Source organism: Octopus bimaculoides, chromosome 15 (genome assembly GCF_046866305.1).
Source record: "Octopus bimaculoides isolate indiv1 chromosome 15, ASM4686630v1, whole genome shotgun sequence".
Taxonomy (NCBI): domain Eukaryota; kingdom Metazoa; phylum Mollusca; class Cephalopoda; order Octopoda; family Octopodidae; genus Octopus; species Octopus bimaculoides.
Genome location: NC_142942.1, coordinates 16,117,297 through 16,128,716, shown reverse-complemented (window position 1 = coordinate 16,128,716; position 11,420 = coordinate 16,117,297). Strand labels below are relative to the sequence as shown.

General features: G+C 35.5%; 1 long non-coding RNA gene across 1 annotated transcript; it reads left to right on the top strand.

Annotated features, from left to right (window-relative positions):
- Positions 1-8,849: 8,849 nt before the first annotated feature.
- On the top strand, positions 8,850-10,349 carry LOC149132422 (uncharacterized). The gene is made up of 2 exons (XR_016244426.1): positions 8,850-9,315; positions 10,254-10,349. It is a non-coding gene; the product is annotated as an uncharacterized LOC149132422 (long non-coding RNA).
- Positions 10,350-11,420: the final 1,071 nt, after the last annotated feature.

The following is an 11,420-nucleotide window of genomic DNA, read 5'->3' as shown; positions in this document are numbered from 1 at the left end:
CGTTTCATAGTAGGAAACGATAGGCGAAGACAATAGTGACAGATAGTAGTTATGTCTAGCAGATTGTACGACCAGGTACTTCTGTACTTTTGTACGACCAGGTACATCTGAACTCGGTGCTCCGTAATTCCATAAAGACTCAACTAATGAACGGAAAATAACTCAATGACCTATCGCAAACTCTCACCTAAAAGATTAATTTTGGTTTGTCCGTCTAGATATTTAAACATGAGTATATTTCTTACGCATAAATATATATACGCACACACGCACAGACACACACACACATACATATATATATGTATGTATACAAACGTACACACAGATACACACATACATACATATATGTATAGAAGCGAACATACTTGTACGTATAATATACTCAAGCTTACAAATGGATCTAAGTATACATGTACATGTTTGAGTGCGTGTGTGTATTTGTAATCGTGTTTATACATTTGTACAGCTGTATGTATTATGTATGTATACGTGTATACATACAGATCTATAGATAAATGTAAGAAAGCACATATGTGTGTGTGAACGTATGTATGTGTGTGCGTGTGAGTGTGCATATATCTGTATTACGTATGTGTATGTTTGTGTATATATATATATATATATATATATATATATATATATATATATATATATATATATATATATATGCTACATATGTATGTCTGCGTCTAGACGCTGTATGTTTCTCTTCACGAGCAGCTGTTGTTTTGGTTCCCGTCTGAGATGCATAGAAGCGCAGCAGGTGTTGTTTTTTTGCATCGTGCGTGATTCCTTATTGACAAGCTTTGGTTTCGCTGTCAACTCTGATTGTGTTCTTCAAGTAGAAACCAATGTATTAGTGGCATATAATAAGTCAGTCACTACTTGTTGCATATATATATATATATATATATATATATATATATATATATATATATATATATATATATTTATATATATGTACATATATCTGTGACTACGCAAGCATGTGTGCTTGCTTGCGTGTGTGAGTATGTGCATATGGGTGTGCTTGTCAATGTGTGTGTGTGTGTATGTGTAGACTACTTTCAACAGGATGTAGAAGAGAGGTCAATTCGAGTGAAAGAATAGGCTGTTTTAAATATGGAGGTGGTTACTAACTGAGTCACAGTATAGCCAAATGTTTAGGAAACCTTTACTGCAATTGCGAAGTCGTAGTTCGAATCCACTGTGTCACATAAACAGCAATATTCTGTCTTCTTTATATATACATTTATATAATTTCAGGTCGACCGTAAAGAAACCTGGCAGGTGGAGTGGAACTGTAATTCCAAAGATACAAACCTGTCGCGTACTCAGTCACGCTGAATCGGCAAGAAAATTGTATTAAGATTACGGCTAATTTAACCAGTTAAAAGTTAATTCAGCAGAAGATAATTCAGTTGATGCAAGAACCGAATCGCATTGTCGAATGACGGATATTCAACATAAAAGGTCTAGCAAAGAGATGGAATGGAAGATTTTTAAAATCCTGTCATAGAGAGCTCAACAAATTTAGTTCCCGGACTCTACGGTATTGGCCTTATTACCGTAAACGCCACCATTTGCTCGTATCCTTTCGCATTCGAGAAATATCTAAACAAAATTCATGTACACTGGATCAATTCTTCTACCTACCTTCTTGCTGTCTTCTCTCTCTCTCTCTTTCTCTACGTCTCTCTTTCTCTCTCACATGCAAATTATCTATCTATCTATCTTTATATTGCGCATCCCCTTTGCTCTGGATTGGGCCTTGCGCAAATGGTAAATGAATTTAAGGAATATTCACCCATTTGCTCCATAATCTAATGAATGGTAAAGTAGACAATCAACAAATTGAACACGCTTCGTCGAAAGCGACGAAGAATCCGCAACTCGCGTTACGGAGTCCTTTACTTTGAGATCTATTTATTCATTTGTTTGTCTATTTATGCGTGTATTTATTGTGCTGTGATATTCCATAATTTATAGTCAATAGAATTAGGGGTGTATATGAATGTATATGCTGTGTGTGCAAACGAAGCATCACGCATCCACAAACGATATTAGACTTTCTGTCAGGTCATTGCCTTCTTGCTGTATTCCGATATAATTTGGTCTCAATACGTTTTCCAATCTCGATAATATACACTCAGACACAAAGATTAAAATCTTACTGAGCTCGTATTAAGGGTAGGAAGAGTAAAAGTCAATGTTTATATACTCACACACAGACATATACATATATATGAATGCATGCATTTATGTAGTATTCAGTAGAGTAATGTCGTTAAAGTGTATACACATACATCCATACATACATGCACACACACATATATATATACATACATACTCATACCCACATATATATATATATGTACATACACACTCATACCCACATATATATATACATACACGCACACACATAGCCACATACATATACATACATACACACACACACACACACATATATATATATACACAAACACACACACACACAATGGGTTTGCCAGAATTTATCTGACAGTAAATCAAAACTATTTAATTCCAAGAATAAACATAAAACTAAATTGTTCTATATGAGACTTCTCTAATAAATACACAAACGTTGGGGAAAAAAACCGTGATTTTAACTCAGAGCTTTCAATTATTAAACATTCATTATTGGAATGAGTAAATAAAATTGAATATTAATTAGGGAATTTTTATTTACTGTCGGGTGACTTTTGGCCAAACCTGTTTATGAGATAAGGAGGGAACAAGCAATCATAAAACTTTGTGTTAGATGTTGATGACCATAAGAGGTGCTTCGGTAAAGCACATCAAAATACGTATAACACGTAGACACGAGAAAAATACAACACAAATAAAATCACTTTTTACAATGCTAAGTCAAATATGTAGATATATCAACCTATCCATTTATCTATCTAAATCGCTCTCGCGTTCCCTCTCTCTCTCTAATATATACACTTACATACATATGTTCCTATGTATCTATATGTATATATACACACACACACAAACAGATAGATAGATGGATACAAATATATGTATACATATTACTGGTAGGTTCGTTTTGTTCGACTAAACTCTTCCAAGTGCCCCAAAGTGATTTTAGTTCAATGACTGAAACATGAAGAGATGTGTGCGTGTTTATACATGAATACACACACACACACACAGACACACACACACACACATATATATATATATATAACACATGTATATGATGATGCACGCTCACACTCACTCACATATATATATATATATATATATACGCACAAACATACGTGTGTATGCGCGTGAGTGTATATGTAACGATTAAGGAACAGAATGAAGAGATGAAGATTCGCATCAAACATTACAATTCCTTGTTTCTCCCAAGAACTTGTTCTCTCCTCCTCTTAAAATGTATTTCGAAATTCCAAGATACTTCAGAACAAGGAACCACGTCGTGCTAGACAACCGTTATATCTATTTAAAAGGGGACACTTTTTAAGGAGTGGGGAGAAAATATGAGAGAAAAATCAGTTTAGCATTACGCATACATATGTTTTAAAGTCTAGCTCCCTTGGTGGCAGCGGCAATCACTGGTATCTTGCAGAGCAGCAAATTTTTAAATATTTGCAAGCTAATCATTTCATTAGAGCATTTAAATTTACATACCAGAGAAATGTTAAAATCCAACAAATTCTTGAACCATTTTATCTTCTAACATATTCTCTATCTGACAGGAATATGTATGTTATGGCTGTAAATTTTGACGTATAAAGATTGTTTTTTATTCAGACATTGTGGATAAGTGAAGTTATTAAATGAAAAAAAGTATAAAGATGAAATAAAACTATTCTTAGTTAATTATTATCCGTTGAAGTATATTTGATATACTAAGAAATGACTGATTAAACGATATTTAAGTGTACGTAGGTGTGTGTGTGTGCGTGTATATATGTATATATATATACACACACACGCGTGTGTGTATCTGTATGGTAAATTTCTGAAGTATATGTTTCATACACAACAGCGCACAGTTCCTAGATAATGAATGAGCAAAGAGGGGAAAAGAACAAGGAGAAATGTTAGAATCTAGAGCAGCGTTGTCATTGAAGCTTGAGGAAGTCTGTGGTTATCATTGAGTGACAGACACGGAAGAAAGCCAGTCTATATATCTTACATTGTTTAACAAAGTAAATCACCAGACACCAATGGAGATACTACTTCGTCGGTAGCAATAACCTCCTGTTCACGAAACCTATTAAACTTTCTTATATTTTATCTGTATCCCTATCTCTCTCTTTCATTTCCTGTCTATGACTATCTTATCTCTCTCTCTCTCCCTCTCCCTCCCTCTCTCCCTCCCTCTCTCTCTCTCCCTCTCCCTCCCTCTCTCTCTCTATGTGCTATATCTAATGTCGGGTACGGTCATGTAAAATCCTTGCGTATGACCGAAGGTTCATATTTTCATTCTTGGGTAACATACAGCAGTGGTTTCCCGTTGCTTTTTGCCGATAAATTTACAATTACTAGCAAACCGACAGACTCCGAGAATCTAACTCCTTTCTTTCCACCGCAGGCGCAGGACCTGCATATCCTATAAATACAAATAATGATTGATTCCGTATAAGGAGATGTTCAAACGCTTGTGACCTTGTGACATACGTCCAGGGCCCAGCTTTAATCCAAGTTGTCCGCTGTTTGATCAGTGACTGGTTGTGTAACCCTGGACGTATTATCGACAGTCCAAATCATACAAGACGTATTATTGACAAAGTGGTAAATTCATTTGTATGTTTGTATGTGTGTGTATGCATGTGAGTGAGTGAGTGAGTGGGTGTGTGTGTTTTACATTCTGTGTATTTAGTGCTTTGCACATTTTATAATGAATGAGTTGCAATTAACACTTCTTTTGTTCTATACGCGATACTGTGAAATGTAGATTTTGCTTATTCTCATAATATTTCGCATTTTGTACATTTAATGCTTGGCTCTTACTTCCAGAATGGGATTCTAACAATAAAACCTGGGTGCTTCGCAGGAATAAAATATACTTTCACGTTATAAACATTAAATAAATGATTATGACTTAGCCATTGGAGGAAACACAGTATACAAGATTTGTTTTTTGTCTTTAAGGTTATAAGGCTTGGAGCATTCGTTGGAATATACATGCGTATTATCTACTCTAAATAAACATTTATAGCTTAGCCATAGGAGGAAGAGAGATTTCTTGTTGTTTTTAATACTGGTTGTTAGATCGCAGATATTTCAACTCGTAAGTTTCTGAAGCAGGAAGCTATTCAAGCAGAGATCGAGTTGCCTTAGACAGAAGACTTAGTCTGACGCTTCATCATTGACTGGACTGCATTAATGTTATTTAGGACTAAGGTTTTAATGTTAAAAATGGTCGATAAATAAAGTGTACAGGGCATGGTTAATTGTTTAATGAGCTCGCTTGGAAGCAGCCTGGCTTCAGGTTCAATTCCACCGTGTGGTAGCTAGGATAATTGAGTTGAATTTTAATTCCCTGAACGACTTATGCCTTGTTAGTTAAGTTAGTAGACGGAAAATGTTTGGAATCTCGTCATTTAGATGCATACATACATCTATGTTTGCTTTTGTTTATGTATACACTCCCCATTGCCTGACAACTGCTATTGCTTTGTTTACATATCTGTCACTTAGTTGTGATCGATAGTGATCGATAGAATACCGGACTTTAAAAAAGCAAAAAAAAAAAAGAAAAAAAAACTGAGAGTCTAATGTTAAATATTTCAAGATGGTGCTCCCGCATGGTCGCAGTCCAAAGACAAACAAATAAAAGGTAGATGAAGGGGAATTTTTTGATTACTTACTCTTCAACAAGAGTTCTACGAAAGTCAACGATATACATAGAGAAGAATATTGCTAATCCTGTTTTAGTGAATAGTACAAGCAATCCGTCTTATTTTTATATCATTCTTAGGACATCGGTTATTCATCTGGCAAAAATCATAGTATGATAAGATTAAATTCATTAGAGTAATTAATTCTAATTCTTTATCTCCCGAATCTGAATCCTTCTGGGACTGACATATCTTTTCATCTCCTGACCATTCCCGGAAATCGATCGCCTGGCGATGATTCAAGGAACTAAATCCCTAACTTAAAAATCTGTGAAAGATTGCCAACAAAAATCAATGGTATATGTGACTATACATTGTACGACAACTTCAATGCAACATTCAATAAAAGTTGTTACTTATGTGTGTATATCTTTACAACAACTATTGTATTTCTAATAGCAGCGATTTCACAATCATGTTTGTGATAATTAATATAAACCGTTCGCAGCTTCGATGAAAAGCGTTTTTCTTTTTATCTGAAGCAAAATTCGCTTGTTTTACTTTGACAAATGCAACAGGAAAACTGGCGAAAATGGAGGACATACATAGCTACAACCTCTGCATGTGATCTCAAATAACTGATTTACACTTTACACTTAAAAGCATTCGTGTCGATTGCCAACGTGAGCCTTTCGGTAAACACATTCCGCTGGGTCGACATATCCTTTTACGGATTCTGTCTCAATGTTACGTTGTTCATATGTTGTCCTTCGTATAGCCACTAAGTCCCTTTTCATGCCTCCTAGACATGCGGGAGGACGTATAGCAAAGATCTGAGGTCTGAACTTTGTTACTACACAGTCACATATACACTCACGCAAACACACATCGAGGTCGGCTTTGAATTTCATTCTCCGAGTTCGATAAAAAAAAAAAATTAAAAAAAATTTTTAATCAGTTGATCACTGTGGTACATGTAATCGCCTTTAAACCCTCCTCCGCAATTGCTAGCTTTGTGCCAAAATTCGAAACCGATATTTATACAAATTAAATAATTTCGAAAACCGTCCGTTTGCTCACTAACCGATATGCACCGTACATTGCAGGATATTGGACATATTTTCCAAATGATGATGTTGAAGGAATCTACTAATCTTCATCTGAAGACAGTTCTATTGACCTTCGGAACATTGTCGTAAATGAAAATTATAATTAATTCGCACAGATAAATATGCAGCGGTGAGAGGATCACCTGTAGAAATTAGCATTAGTTTTTGGTAATTATAGATTTCTAGAATCTGCGTAAGAAACTGCGTAGTCGATTAACTAGATTGTTGGATGGCCGGATAGATAGATAGATATAGACAGCCAGCTAGCTATAGAGAGAGAGAGAGAGAGAGAGAGAGACAGATAGATAGCTATATATATATATATATATATATATATATATATATAGACAGAGAGAGACAGACAGCTAGCTATGTATATGTGTGTGTGTGTGTGTGTGTATATATATATATATATATATATATATATATATATATATACAGAGAGAGAGAGGAGGGACAGACATCTATGCAAGAGTTTAGGTGTATATATGTGTGTGTGTGTGACTGTGTGAATATGTAGTTAAACAATAATTTATTAACTTAGCTTATAGAAAATAATTATATTAGAAATATATAACTAAGTTTATATGGCTGCAAGTGGCATGGTGAGATTTAAACAAATCTATATGCAAAATCGATTTAAAATCTGTCAAATCAGCAAACAACATACTTAAGGTCCTTTCAAAAAGAATTGAATAATTTAATGCGTTTGTTCTTTAAGAGAAAACATATCCACGAAGGCACATGAGAGAGGGTGGGGGGGAATACAGATGTAGACAGAAATAAGATAATCGTGCAGAAAAGAGTAGATATTGTGAAAAGGCGTAAATACACGTAAAGTCACACAATTCAAAAAATACATGCTCACTTACTCACCGCACACCCAGACACACACACACACAAAGAGGTGTGACAAGAGGGTTGCTTCCCAATCACATGGTTCGGGGTTCAATCCCTCTGTGTGACACCTTATAAAGTCACTGACCATATCCTTGAGAAGGAATTAGACGGAAACCGCAGGAAGCCCGTCGTATATATATATATATATATATATATATATATATATATATATATATATATATATATATATATATATATATATATATATATATATTTGTGTGTGTGTGTGAGTGTGTACTTCGTTTTTGGATTTGAGTTGCAAAATTCTTTATGTGAGTTCGTGTATTGAAGCATACTTTGTTGTCTGTGGGGAGTCTTTGTCTTTTATTATTTAACACATTCACCGGTAATGTTTACACTAATTTATTTATTTATCCTAAGGAAATGAGTGGAAAGTTTACCGGTGAGTGTGTCAAATAATAAGTCACTAAAAGTGAATGGCTCTTCCCAGACTCCACAATATATGTATGTGGAAGACGGAGAAAGAAAGTCGACAACGATACACACATTGGCGATCTTCTTTCTCCGTCTTCCCATCTTTGGACTTTTTCTATATTTCTAATGAAGAGCTTCGCTCGAAATGCGAAATTATTTTTATTTTCTTTCCTTTCCTTGGATTTCGAACCTTGGACCTAACCATAAATCTAATGTCAAAGCAACCATTTAAACTAAAAGTTCATGACACAAATCGGCTGCCAGACTTCATTAATAATTATAGTAAAATAATTAAATAGTCAAACCAAAAAAAAAATCTAGTTTGTTTTAAACTTACACAAACCTGCTTCATACAAGCATACCGAGTAACCATTAGACAAAATTTACAGTTAGTTGTCTCAGACAAAAATTTGGCTACCTGAAAAATTAATTCATGCACCCTCGAGCTATTTAAACAAATTTTCAACATTTTTTTCATTTAACAGAAAATAGTTAGCAAAGTTACTACAAAACCTGCCAGAAAAGCAGGGTTCAAGATTCACATAAATATTATAAAAACGTAAGAGATTTTTGTACTCACCGAGATGTGACAGAAATTATTGTAAAGCTGACAAGCAAAAAGTTCTGGCGAATTCCTGGAGCGTAAAATATTCCATAAATGCCTAACACAAAGTGCGTCAACTTAACAAGCAATCACAGTTTCTAGAATCCAACTGAACATCCTCTCACAGAAAAACTGTCACAAAAAAAAAATCTGGGTGTGCAATTATTTCTGCTTATAAATGTTTGCCATGGACTTAGCCAAATTTTCACAGTTTGGCTTTTAACGACTGGCTTCCCACGTTTTGACAATGGACTTCATCCTGATTTTATAGTGCAGCATGAAAAACTGTCTGTGGCGTTCCTGTTGTACTCTTTCTCTCACCTTTCTTCCTGTTTTTTGAGTAAAGCTGTGATGAACTGGCGTCCCGACCAGCTGATGGGGGGAACACATACGCCATAGAATCCGGGAAATTGGGCCCATGAGCTTGGCTAGGCATTAAAAGGTCGAGCAACAGAAACAATATGAATATACTTGTGTGTTTGTGTTTGTCCCCTCACCATCACTTGGCAACCGATGTTGGTGTGTTTATGTCCCCGTAACTTGGCGGTCTGACAAAAGAGCTTCTTTTCTCACCTTTTCTCTCTTCTTTTTCTGTTTCTCTGGCGGAGAACTCATTCCTCCGCTCCTCCTCCTTTTCTTTTTAACTATAGTGAACCGCTTCTCCGCTTCTTTTTCTGTTTCTTTTTCTGTTGCCTTGTCCTGTGCTACCTGGTCCACACTCTCCTGTCTCTCCTCCTGTTCTGTTTGTGGCTTTCTTTGGGTGCACCATGCCTTCATGCGACCCCTTTCTCCACATGAGAAACACACTGGCGGCCTCCACAGTAACTCTCAGTCTCACATCTTCTGGCAGCACAATCTCATCCACCATACTATTCAAGTCCTCTGTTGTTGCCTGAATCGTTAGTTCGATCCCATATCCCCAGTAATCTAACTTCTGGGTCCATGTAGCCTTCAGTATCTTCCCGTCTTTCATATTATATATTATGGCTGTCATCTGCCATTCTTCTTTCAGTTCGGGTGGCACCTTACCCACTCGCACCTTGGCCACACGTTTGCCGCAGTACGAAGGCAAGAGCACCCATTTCTCTGTCCTTATTGCCTCTGTGGAGTGCTTTATTGCTTCCTCCTCCGTTGTGAAGCGTACTTCCACAGTGGCGTATCTTCTCCCTCTCGTAATATATATTGTGAATCTTTTTATATTCTTAACACATTCTTCTATGGCCTCTATTGCTGCTATGTCTATTTTTCTCGTGACTGCCTTCATGGTTTTAAATATAACCGTTCTTTTTGTCACGTTGGCCGATAGCTCTTCAGGCGGTGTCAAATTCAAAATGTGTCCTTCCTTTGTGATGAATTTCTGTCTCTCCTTCATCTTTCTAGGTTCCACTTTTATCTCGCGGACCTCCAACTCTCGCGTGTCTACTCCTCTGCCCATTGCGGCTGCATAACGTGGGCCTGCCTCCCGTTCCTTCTCCATTTTCCCATAATGGGAAACCAAACAACAATTAACGAATCAACAACGGCAACAATTCAAGCAACAATTCAATGAACAGTTCAACATAGACTCACGCAATAACTTCACAGAGACGGGATACCGATAATGCTTTCCCCCAGCGTGCTAGCGTTTCTGCCAGCTCGCCGCCTTAATAATAATAATAATAATAATAATAATAATAATAATAATAATAATAATAATTAGCTGGACCCGTGAAAAATTCACGGAAAACATAAAAGATGTAAGCATTTGAAAAGAGTGTGCTGGTGCCATGAGAAAAGTTTGTATATTATGCCCGGCCGTCTTTACGTTCTGAATTCAAATTCTGCCGAGATCGACTTTGCCTTTCGTCCTTTCTGGGTCAATAAATTAAGTATCATTTGTGTACTGGGGTTGATCTAATCAATTGGTCCCCTCTCCACAAAAAAAAATCGGGCCTAGGAAAGTATATTGTGAGAGTTACAGAATATAGAAAGTAATGTAACACCAATGCCTATATAATCCAACCAAAGTATCTCAGTTACACAAACGTAAACGGAATTACTATTTAACCTTAAAGTACATCGTACGTATTCAAAGAACTTTGTTGTACAAATTGAAATGCAAAAGAACGAAATAATAAATGGATTTATGAATGAAAGTTTTGTAATTGCGTTTATTTCCACCACGCAACACTTATTATTGCAAACATGTTTTAGCAAGCTTAGACTATACACACACACACACACACACACAGTGCATGTGTATGTGTGTAGGTATATATGTATGTATATATGCATGTATATTTATCTGTCTATCTATCCATCTATCTATCTCTTTCTTTCTCTGTATATATATATATATATATATATATATATATATATATATATGCATATATGTATGCATATATGTATGTGTATTTACATATGCATGTATATATATGTGCATTTATATACATATATATATATATATATATATATATATATATATATATATATATATATATATATATATATATATATATGTATATACATATATATATATACATATAAAATATACGTGTATACATACAT